Source organism: Dermacentor andersoni, chromosome 8 (genome assembly GCF_023375885.2).
Source record: "Dermacentor andersoni chromosome 8, qqDerAnde1_hic_scaffold, whole genome shotgun sequence".
NCBI classification, from domain to species: Eukaryota; Metazoa; Arthropoda; class Arachnida; order Ixodida; family Ixodidae; genus Dermacentor; species Dermacentor andersoni.
Window position 1 is genome coordinate 107,624,771 of NC_092821.1, and position 12,891 is coordinate 107,637,661.

Genomic DNA, 12,891 nt, shown 5'->3' on the forward strand with positions numbered 1-12,891 from the left:
TATGTTGTTCGGCGGCAGCCGGCTCGGTGTACCATGCGGAGATTTGGCCTTTCTGGAACAAAACCCAAGGCGGCGCCTCCCCGTTTCTAGGCCGCACCCGGCTTGTCGGATGATGTAAAGAACGGGGCCCACATGAAATTCTCTGAAAAAAAAAAGAAACGCTCAACTGAATGTGGTATCAAAAGTTTACTTTCATTTAAATCACTTAAATCGTTGTATTTCAGCCAACAAAGGGCTACTATGATACTAGTATACTAGTATCCCTTGGGATTTCTGACGAAATGAAACTCCCCGTGCGGCACCTTTTGAGCAAATATGTAACGGTAATGTTCCCAAAAATACAGATCAAAACACAATTTGAACGCCTGAGGAGGAGGCAGCGTTAGCTTGTATAAATAATTTGTGTATAAATTGACAGTTCCACAGGCAGTATAAGGTTAACTTCAGAATGCAACATCTTTATTTGAAAATACAACATAGAATACACCACAAGTACAGCAGGCCTTGCTGGCACATGACTGGATCTGAAAATTCAAGAGAATATTATCACTTGCATCATGTCACAGGAATTTTTAAAAGCATATTACCGTGTTTCAGCCATGCATGTCGTCAATAAATTCGTGTTAACTGTCCCTGTAAAAACTTGTACTGCTGTCAGGAAGCAAGAAAACAAGGCTAAGATTAGTATATGAGATTGCAGGAACAAAAACTGGACACTTCTGTTCAGATCCACATTGGACACTACATAAAAAAAGCTTTACACATCCTGTGCAGCATTAGAGCAGGTCAATAAAGACGTTGCCAATGCAATGTAGCCAATGCAAAAAATATACAAAGTATTGGCTATAGGTGAACCTAAAAAAGAAGACTAGACCACAAGGCCATGCATGCATGCAGCCCATCTATACCTGAGCAACGTTTCCTTAGTGTTAGCATTGACCACCACTGGCATCAAAAGACCATTTTTTGCTCTTACAAACATCAGACAAAGCTTAACCAGGAGATGTGCAAAGTGCTGGCTTGTAGGGCCAAATGACAAAAGGTTGGAAGTGGTGATGCTTACAGCATAGTGAACTCTCAGTTTAGATCCTTGTGACAATACAAACATGAAAATTTTTTTATTAAAATTACTACAAGACACATTTTACTGCCTAGCTAACAATGTCAAGGATGGGATTCAAACTTCTTGAATGCACTACCTATTTAAAATCAATAATGAAGAAGGCCATTTGGACACTACTATGCATAGTACTGCACAATTACTCTATCATCTAGAGGCTAGCAGTTAGAATAACTCAGTGACAAAGTAAGGCCGCCATAATTCACATTGCACTAATTTAAGAATTTTGAGCAGCTAAATAAAATACTTGTGCACAACACTAAGTGCCACTTGCGTGAATGGTTGTATTACCTCAGTAATTTTGAACAGTTATAAAAAGGCATGCAAATGTAATACACAAAATTATGCATCTGTTCACCACCTCCTGGCAACAAGTGAACATTAATGCAAGGTGAAAATTGTTAACTAGACTTTGAGTCAAATCACATTCTTTTTCTTCAGAAGAGCAAAGAAACACTTCAATCTGTCATTTATGAGCCCTCTAGGCACAACATTGCTGGGCAGCACAAGTTTCTGCATCAGCGCCAGGAATGGTGCAAATGCATATGGATAATCGAGGTTCTTGATGTAGTACGTTAAAATACAATAAATTACAGCAAGCTCCAGGCTGCCGTTCGAGACCCAAATTATTTCTTGCCTGCTGCCAGCATAAACACACGTGTGCTCGCTGCATGTGTAGACGTGGGGAGCTGCAATCTGGATATCACCACTGGGGAGTGGAGCCTACAAAGACAGTTAGAGCCTATAAACACTCGCCTATCAAACATTAAATATGCACACTATAATGTGAACTGACGAAGCAAAATTTACCAAACACGCGCAGTACTGCAGAGCACAACACAACCCCAAAGAGCCCAACCATTCTACATCAAGGAAAATTAGAACTGGCTCACCTTTAGCTCTCATTATAGTAAGCATGCAGGAAAAAGCAATGAAATGTTATTTTACTGAAAGTAATCAGTATAATACTAATTTTCGTTTGTTCGCTGAACTATATACAACTGAAATCTCACTAAAGGATACTACCGTTTAGCGCGTAATTATGCCCAGTTCCCACAAGATACGCATTAACGAGATTTCACCAGGTAAATTGGTGCAGCACCGCACACTTCATGAGCTGGCTGTGTGCACGTTCCGTCCGGCAGGATGTCTCTTACGGTTTTTGCTTACCTCACCTTTATTAACTTTCAAGTGCAGTAAATCACATTTAAATTAAATTGTGAAATATAATTTAACAATTTCATCTAATTTCATTAATTTGTTCCTTCTCTACATTCTTTGCCTTCATGTGTTAATTATCGTGCAGTCTAGTTAAACGGAAGGAGTGAATAAAAAATAGCACCAAAATACTACCATACCTCAATTTAAGCGCATATAAAGTATGAGCAATGCCTCCATCCTTAGTATTATTTCAGGGGAAGAAAATCTAAGGCGACAACATTAAATCGTGTAGTGATGCTCCGCTAGACTCGCACCACTGACCAATACAAATGATAATGCTACAATATAAGTACTGAACAGGAACACAGATGTGAGTACAAGTAATCACAAAGTGAATGCAGAGAGCTTTCTGGACGATATGTGAAAAGTTTACAAATGAATGTAATATTTAGCATCGTTACATTTGAGATGTTTTCCTTATGAACTATTAAATTATCTTTCACATCACATACCTTGGCCGCATTCAATATCGCCGATCTCTTTCTCCATGGCAACCACTGGGCTGGCAAGTGGGGGCTCTTCCACATGGGGCCACGGTGCGGAGTCTGAAACAAACAAGTGATAACAAAGCACCCAATGAAACCAATTCTTTCCTGTAGGCGCTATGCATTTACCTTTAGAGCAGCCAGGCTGTGATTCTTGCACAGGCATGCAGGCCGATTCATTTTCTATGGAGGCACCTACTGGGACAGTCTTCTCTAAAGCAAAAAAAGAAAAAGAATATATATGCATCCCACGCACTGTGGGAATCGATGTAAGCAAAGCTTTCTGTGCTGTTTGCGTTCAGTGGCAATATTTGGCGGTGATGTTGACGGCCTACGACAGTCGTGATGCGATGTTAAATGTTACCTTAGGCGCACCACTTGTGTTTGCCTACGTAGTACACCAAACAGCGAGGCGTGTTTGCTCGAGGCATTGTTGTGCGCCATTGTTCGTATGCTGCAAGGAATTTAGCACTGCCATTCTTCACACGGGCGCATGGCATCGTGGCTGAAATGTTTATTTGCTCGACAGCCGCTTGCGTGTTGTCGTCTTGACGCTGCGGTACTGAGTGCAGCTTTGCGTCTGCACGTTTGCATCAGTTGTCATCATGTACAAACTTGCAGGGTGTTTATTTTTCAGAAATAGCAGAAACGTGCCGTTTCATTCTTAAACTAACATTTTTACAGTTTCTCCGCAACTGTTGCCATGTCTAGTAGCGACGTCTCTTTTATTTAAGCGACCTCAAATGAAGCATGCTTTCTGGTGGCGTCTTTCCCTTCTTCCGCGATCATACTATGTATGCAAGGCGCCACGAGCGAATATCAGCTATTCATCCGTTTGGTCAAGGCGTTCGCTTTACGCATTCTCTGTATTATCTTTCCATTGACTATCTCCCCTCTCGAAATTTGCACGTGAGTACAAAAGCGCTGCAGCTTCTACAACGCTTATAGCGCAGGCTAACGCGTAATTACAGCGCTCCAGAGGCAATTGTGTCGATGACCGAGGAGTTCCAGAGGACATTGTGACGACTAAAGAGCTCCAGAGGGCATTGTGGCGACGCCCGCGCCGCTCTTGCTGGAAAGGGCTCACAGACGCCACTCCCGCGTCCCTACTATGTACACGTATAATGTAATTTCTCGTACATTGCGTACATTATATACATTACGTACTCAACCACTCCCCGACGCCGCGTGCAGGTCAGCGACAGCAGCAGCAGTGTAAAAGCCGAGGGAAGTGGCAAAGAAAGCTTCGCTTTAAAATATTTGATACACTAGGCAATCAAAAAAGCTTTTGCTAACATTCCACTTTATACTAACCATATTGCACTGAGGAGAGACTAGATGTGCAAGCTTCCACGGTTTCATCTGACAGTGAGGCCTCGGACACGGTGCCTGGCACATTGCATTGCGCCTTTGCCTCGGCTGCATTTTTCATTTCTGAAATTATAGACGCAACGAAAGAACATCATTAGTGTTCACAAAGCAATGCAGAGCGCATTGCAGAACTCTAGGCAAAAAAAAAAAAAAAACGCGTACGTAAGCAAAATTCGTGCGAAAGCTATACAACATGTATTCTCCGGAACAACGCTGTATATAATTATAAATCATTGTGCGAAATTTGAATGCAAGTTGTAAGAGAAGGGGTGATGTTGCGGTAAAAAGAGAATTGTGTATTCTTCACAGTTAGTCAATGCTAACCACCGATTCCCATGTTAAATTATTGGCCCGTTAGACTAAAAATAGAAAAAACACGTATTCTCACCCAAAACGCGAAGCACTAATAGCGATAGCAAAGCATTAGACCACTACCCGAACTAAGGTACGTAGTTTTACCTGCCGTAACAGTAATCATTAGCTTACTAATAACCATGGTGTCACGCGAGCACAGGCATAAATGAACATATCTCATTTGACGACCGCGAACAATCGCTATCAAGTTGGCTTGAAGAACGCAGAGGGGAGCGAACGTTTGTTTTGTTGCTCCCTTCAACGTGTCTCCGAACTTTTGAGATTACGCGACCTCCAGCACTACGCGCACCGAAAGAAAGCGGAAATGCAACCACGAGCCGCCTCGGCTTGCCCGACTTCTGCACACACCGGAGATTACCTCCAGGCCAGGGCGCGGGCAGTCACGCACCACCACAGCATGGCTAACGGAGGGTGCGCGAGGCGAGTTGTACAATACTGAACGATTTGTGTCAACTACGTCAGCCCAAAGCACGGTGCCAGTACAAGAAACGTATTGTTGAAGTCATTTAGTTGCCTTGACACAACTCATCCCGCCGACAATCTCAATATTTTAGAAAGGTCTAATCTAATATTTGCACAAAATGACAACATGACAACATCGAATTTAGCTCAACGTAAATCGAAGAGCTTAAAGAAGCAAATATATCAACAATAAATTTTTTTCAGAAACACTTACGCGCAGCGAGAGCATGCACTATGTCAAATGTTGAATTGCGAACTATAAAGAATTCACGTACTATCCCCCTAAAAATAATTAAAAGCAAAAGTTCTGCTTACCGAGATCATATATTTTTCCGTGTGCATTTGGGACGTGGTCACAATAGTCACACCTCACCAGGTTGTCACTTTCCGACGGGCGCAGAATAGTGTATCGCTTGCACTCACAACCCGGCTCGTTGCAGCGACCGCGCAACACACCGAAAAGGTCTCTGCTGCACAAAGGCATGAGGGTGCAGCGGATGGCGCAAGTTCCCAGTAGAAGCGGTACTAACTACTGCAGGCTACAAGTGGTGGCAGCACACAATGGTGATCGGATGGTATCCAAACAAGTCAAATATAATGGCCGTCTCAGAACGACAACAACAACGACAGGACGACAGCGCGCTAACCACTCCCGCCGGCTCCGAGCTTCCCGCTCCCGCTTAAAATCTTCCCAGCGAGCAACTCGAGTTATCTCGATTGGACCGAGGAGGAGAGATGATAGCACTGTGGATGGCCGCACTCCAGTGTGGCTGATGCCTGCTCGCTTCCGCCATGTTAGAAAGAGGCACTTAGAGGCACAAGCAAAAATGAAAAAAAGAATGAAAACAAGCAATGAATTACAGAAATAAATGTCAGAGGTGCCAGTGATGTTATTGGTGTAATGGTGGAAGCATTTCGTGTTTGGACAGTGATAAAGATTTCATTTCTCACTTGGCGGCTTCACACATTTAACGCTCTTTTCATCTGTCTATGTCTCCTAAAAAGACAACGGAGCGGACGGCGCTCGCTTTTATGTGAGTGTAGCGGCATCCTGTTGATTTCACTGAACGTTTGGCGCGTTTCGTGTCTGCTGTAACTTAAATTGGCTGTCGTTGTAGTGTCAATCTTCGGCACAGCTTAATATGCCCAAAGAACGCTGGCAGTGGAATCAGTTGCTACAACTTTTATTAGAAAACATCTTAAGTGCAATGCAGAATGGTTCGCCGACATGTAGGTTGTTGTCTATTTCAAAGCACTTACACGGGTCGCCTAGCGCGTACCGCATACCCAGCTCCCTCACCGCGCGTTTATACTTATGTACGCACGCTGCCTAGATGGTACCGCGTGTCGGCATGGTTTTCTTAGGCACGCGCTTCTTGCACACCAACTATTAACCTCATCTTAAGCGCTTATGGTTGAGGCATGGAAAATTTTTGGTTGACAGCATCAAGGCAGTGCAGGGAATGAAACGAACCCGGTTAAAGGCAGAAAATGTATGCAGACAACTGAAAGGTTCTGTACAGGGACACTTTAGTAGACAAGTTGAATTATATTGATATGTGATAGAACCATCCAATGTTTTCAACAACCTTTTACTGAAAGACCCAACGCGTTCGTGTGCTTTTCTTCTACTGTTCTTTCTCGCCTCGTACGTGAAATTTGTTAAAGAATATTAATTTTTCTAAAGAAACTCACCCGCTTTTGTTTCTCGTGTTGAAATACCGATGTTCCATGCCTGTCTCATGGTGGCTAGAATGCGTGCGAGAGCAGGGGGCTTCCGTCACGTTCGACCGCTGGGTTTCGGCAGGCAGTGCACGCCACATCATTCGATGACACAGTCTTCGTTGCTGATATTTCAAATATGGCTGTGCGCCAAGTATGGAGGGTCGTCAAAGAACAGCGCGCAGATGAACTTGCAAGTGCGATCGTGCTAGATTTAGTTTTTGGTTTTAAATCGTGAAAAGTGTAACTGCTTGGCTGACAGAAATTAAGACCGAATACAGCCCGAACTACCGAAGTCCTACGTTTGTAATAACCAGATCATAAATGCAGAACACAAACAGATTAGGATACATTTATTAGCAAACGTCCAATCCATGATTTAGGTCTCCTCACTGATGCGCTGCAGTGTTTTTAGAGGTTAAAATCTAAAGGTTACAAGGCGCTTTGCGCTGAATTAACCTGTAAATCCATCAATTTTGACTCTTGTAACCTATAGATATATATATACGTAACAACATTTAATTAAAACATCAACATATTTCACATGTAACCTTTATTTTATAAGTTACTTGTGATTACAAGTTACCATAAAAGGTACCGTGCTAAGAGTGTAGAGAAGTTCCCATTAACAGTCACATTGAAGCCGTTGCTGCCACCGTTTTAGCTCACAAAACCATCACCATTTGTTCACTGTATATTACACCCCCCACCCATTCTTAGAAAAGCACTTAGAAAATATAACAGCTCAACTACCGGAGGCATTTGTTTTAGTAGGAGATTTTAATGCTCATGGTACTCTTTGGGCCATTGACAAAACTTACCCAAGAGGGCAGCTGGTTGAAACTTTTATTCTTTCAAAAGATATCTGCCCTTTAAATTCGTGTGCACTGATCTACTTTTCTCCGATTTCCGACGATTTTAGTTGTTTAGATATAACTTTTTGCTAACCATCTCTTTTTAGTGATGTTAAATGGGAAGCTCTCGACACGTCATATGGTAGCGGTCATTTACCCGCAGACATCAAACTCCTATCGTTACCACAAACCTTAATCACTAGGCCACGCCGGTGGAGATTACAGCTCGCTGACTGGCCGGTTCTACGGAGAACTCTAAACTGGAAGCTCGCTTTTCGCCAGAACTAAGCATTGACGAACTTAAAAAATCACTGAGGTCATAATCTCAGCGGCAGAAACGCGAATAACCCAATCATCCGGTATTGTGCGCAAAAAGCTAAATTCTTGGTGGACAAACGCATGTACCGAAGCCAAAACAGAACAATATAAGGCCTGTGGAATCATACAGAGGTAACCCACTTATAGCAGCCTTTTAAATTTCAAACAGGCCAAAGCCAAAACACGATTAGGTCGAAAAAAGGCGGAGAAATCATCATAAATATACGTTTCTTCAATCAATAGTACAGTCAAATCAAAACGAATGTGTGACCAGGTGAGGAAATTTAATGGAGAGTACACATCATACGCAATTCCACTACTTTCATGTCCAGCCACACAAATAACACTACAACGCCGGGCCAACTTTTTAGGCGAGCACTTTTACAATGTCTCCAGCTGATCAAACTAGTTAAATGGATTCTTAAAATATAAACAGTGGGCGGAGAAACAGCAACTGCTCGCTACTGTGGCTTCAAATGAACCTTATAATAGCTTCTTCACAATGCAGGGATTGAAAAGAGTTCACTCTACCGGTAAAAAAAAAAACGGCAACAAGTCTTGACTGCGTCCACTACAAAATCCTGGCACACCTATCTCGAGCATCAAAAGAAGCATTTCTTAAATTTTTTAACAAGATATGGGAATCTGGAGTAATGCCTACAGATTGGATGAAGGCAGTAGTAGTCCCTTTTTTTGAGATCAGGTAAATCAGCAACATCCCCAAGCAGCTACAGACCCATTGCACTAACAAGTTGTCTGGCCAAATCCTACGAGAGTGTCATAAACATAAGAATCACATTCATCCTTGAATCAAGAAGCCTAATAGACATGCACCAGTGCAGATATAGAAAGGGCTGCTCGACAACTGACCACCTGACTGGACACTAACACATCTAAAGAAAGAAGACATTCCAAGGAACAAATTATAGAAGAGTTCTTAGGTATTCAATTAAAATATAAAAATTACACGGAATTTTATACTGACTGCTCTAAAACACAAGAATACGTAGGTGGCGGAATCATAACGAAAAATTTAGAAAATAGCATTGGGATAAATAATTTTTTTTTCAATCTTTACCGGCGAAGTTTATGTGATATGGACGGCAGTGAAAAAAAAATTGCAACCAGCAAGAAGAGAAATGCTATGTACCTATTCGTTGAGTGCACTCAGAGCTCTAAACCATAACTCCGCGTTTGAACCCCTGCGTGGCGATATTCTAAACATGGTGGCCTATAATAAGCACGGAAGAACCATACGATTCTGCTGGGTCCCAAGCCATGTCGGGATAACGGGAAGGAAGCCGCAGATAGATGCCCCTTTATGGCAGCGCACATCGGCATAACGCAAACAGTACTTCCATACAGAGACAGTGTCCGAGCGATTTATGCAGCCCTAGCATCAAAGTGGCAACTAAAATGGAAATATTGCATAAATAACAAGTTACACACAATGGAACCCCTTCTTGGCGAGTGGATGTCGTGCAGTCACCAGCAACGCTTCTATGTGTTGATCCTATGTAAACTCCGAATTGCGCATACACGCCTGACACACAGTTTTCTGCTTCCAAACAAAAATCCACCAGCTTGCGGGAAGTGCCATGAATCACTTAGAGAAATACACATTATTATGACATGTCCACATACTAATACACGCAGACGGAAGCTTTTACAGAACCTCTAATTCACACTTACCTTTACACACCGGCACAATACTAAGAGGTCATCCGCTAGTGCCCTTCACTGACTTGTTGAGCTTTTTAGAAGAAACCGGTTTTTCGCAATGACTATACTGTAACGCAGCTTTCGCTGCTTTAACATTTCATTTCCTAGTATGTTGTGGCTGGCGCAGCATTGTCTTTAGTCGCTTTTGCGCCATTAAACCCGAATTAACTAACTAGCCTCGACAGATAAATGACCTGTATAATGCAAAACTAGATCCCGGCGGAACTCCTATCTTTCATATGTCAAAAATCAAGAAAGGGGCTGACAGATGGAATAGCACACTGTGGTATAGAGTTTGTAAACAGGGATAGGGTGCCTCAGAAAGCCTTTCTGAGGCACCTTATTCCTGTTTACAAACTTTATATCTTTCATATGTGTTATGAATGCCTCTACAGCGAACACGGTAACAAATGCTACGGCTCAACAATGAAATGTAGGTGTCCCTAATGGCTACCTTGTTGCTTTACAACGAATTACACGTAGCGGTGCCGCAATTAGGCTCCGAAGACGTTACTAAAGTGTGCTCTAGGGTAGCGCTTGCGGTACTGCTAGCGATGCAATTCAAGAGAATGACGATGTCAGAAGTTGTTGTGTTTCTTTGCTGCAGTCATCGCACGTATTCTACAATAACTTTTTGTGTGAATTATCGGGTGCGTCGGCTGAGGAATACGTTGCAGATGACGACGCCGTGGTGATGTAATCGTAACTGACGACCAACGACGTCTTCAAAACAAGCCTCGGCGGAAAAGACGCGAGGATGAACGAATGCTACGGTAATGAAGTTGTTGTAAACAAGCCTCAAAAACGGATGCTTTCCCTTGATCGAGAGTAGGTTTAAACACGAAATGGTTGCCGAAAAAGCACGTTTTGGAAACTATACTAGCCACAGTCTGAAACTGATTGTAGTGCATGTTCGCAGCGGCACACCCCAGCACAACACACATTTGTCCATATAGACACAATAGATTCCTATCAACGACATCAGCTCTGTGCGAGTCTTATCACGGCCAAACAGCCATTTTTGGCTAGCCGGATGCACCATGTAACCCACAAACCGCTGACGTTGAATAGAGCACAGGCAAGCCTGTCTGAGCACATGAAGATAACTAGAACGTGTCTAGTGCCCTCTCTCAACCTTTTGAACGTCGCTATTGGAAATTACAAGTAAAGCTTAGCCTACTAGATGTTACAGCTTGGGTGATATTGTTAACAAGCATGAGGAAGAAATCAAAAGAAATATATTTCGTAACTTGTTTGGGCACTAGCTGGCGTACGTAATGTGGTCCTATAAAAAGGTCTGGGGGCCAACGGCCTGATTTTCTGAAGTTTTAACTGGTTGCCCGATGATATCGTTTTGAGTGCCCCGATAACCGCTCAGGATTTTGGCTCAAGGCCTTTTGAAGTAGCAGCACTCTGGTGCGATTTAGTTGGTTCATGATCTTGACGCAAGCTTTTTCCTCGTCCTTTGTCTCGTTTTCTTTGCGATGCAAAATTTAGCTTCAACGTCGTTTGAAAAGTAACCGATATCAGAAGATAAAAGCATTTCCTGCTTAAAGCGTTGACAATGAGGAGTGATGATAACATTTGACGATCTGCATTGTTACTTTGCGAAGCTCCTTCGTTATGTCATAGAACAGGTTGTGAACCTCACTACAGAAAGGATAGCTAGAGTCGCCCATTCTCTTAGACAGTGTTCTAGCTACTTATGACACAGACTATTTTTGCATTTTAAATAAGAGTTTTATTTTGCAGAACGCCTTCGCGAGCTTTATGGGATATATGTATATATCTACATATACATATATATAGCCAACAGATAATGATCCCAAGGAATCGTCGGCAAAATTCAATGTAACTGAAATGTAGAAAATAATAAGGGAAACATAAATGAAATTGGACGAAAAAATAAAGTGTCGCCTGTGGGAGACAATCCATATGGTGCAATTGTACGAGGAAGGTATGACAAGGACGACGTGACAATTACGTTATGCTAATGCTCCAATATACCGATCGTATGATTGCGATTACGATGGTTTGACGACAAGATTGACAGAATTAGGACGAAGACGGCATGATGACGAAGGGATGACGATGATAAAATGATTAGAATGGCGCGACGATGACTGCATGACAGCAATAATATGTCGATGGTCTAATTACGATGACTATTATCACGACGGCGTGTCAAGGCGGCATGAAGACAATGCCATGGCGAAGTTCAAACGATCGCGATGAAATATCAATGATGGAAAAACAATGACACCTTGACGACGAAGGCATGACGATGCCGGCGTGAAGACAGTTGGATCAAAACGACAAAATGTTGACGATAGAACGACCACGATGGCATATTGACAAGTGACAACGACAGAGTGACAGTAATGGCCCGTTGGTGTTCGAGCTCACGTACTCGCGTACGTCCATTACCTGCCGCCTTTGGCTGCACTTGATTCGCATAACAACCAGCATTTGTTTGCAATATATCTAAAAGTGGCCAATATTCCGAGACAGTAGCCGAGACAATGAATGTGGCATGGTGACACAAGTAAACCGATAATTTTCTTTAACAACTTCGGCCACTTTGGATGGATACCCGCTAACTACAGAAAATATAAATCGGGTGGTAAGTAAAGAGCAGACAGAGAAAGTGCACAAATGCGATTAGATTAGCAGAGCACTGCACATCATTGGTCAAAGCGGGCGCGAGTAACCCCGCGCTTTTCAGGAGGAGAATGGGGTGACGAGGGCTCGTGCCAGTTGCGAGTCCCGCGTACTCAACAGACACCGCTGGGTCGAGCGCGGCCGCTTGATGTATAAGCCGTTGCTACGAAGTAGCAGCCAGGATACTTGGAATTGTGTCGGATAGTATAGGGTTTGAAGTTTGGTGCATGAATTAAAAGATTTTACGCTTTATGCTATCCTTTGACAGTGTGGGTGGCAGCGAATCGCTCACTTCTTGCCTCTGCTCGTGTAATCATAAGGTTTCGTGAATCTCGGATAGCGTAGTGATATGCAGAAACTGAGAGCAAATATACACTTCGAATTTTCTCTTCGATGCTTGATGCCACATATTTATTTATTCATAAACAATGACAGCCGCTTAAGCAATGCAAAGCCTGTGTAGTGTAGTCTAAAATGCTTTTAGATACGTTGAAAATTTCCGGGTACCTCAAACACGGCATAATGATATTTAAGCTGCTCAGATTGATTCGGTGGTTTTAAGAACAACCAAAAGTAATTA

At 42.7% G+C, this 12,891-nt stretch overlaps 1 long non-coding RNA gene across 1 annotated transcript; it reads right to left on the reverse strand.

Annotated features, from left to right (window-relative positions):
* Window positions 1-2,829: 2,829 nt before the first annotated feature.
* Window positions 2,830-4,964, reverse strand: LOC140212934 (uncharacterized). The gene is made up of 3 exons (XR_011889923.1): window positions 4,141-4,964; window positions 2,956-3,039; window positions 2,830-2,886 (listed from the first exon to the last, which is right to left on the reverse strand). It is a non-coding gene; the product is annotated as an uncharacterized lncRNA (long non-coding RNA).
* Window positions 4,965-12,891: the final 7,927 nt, after the last annotated feature.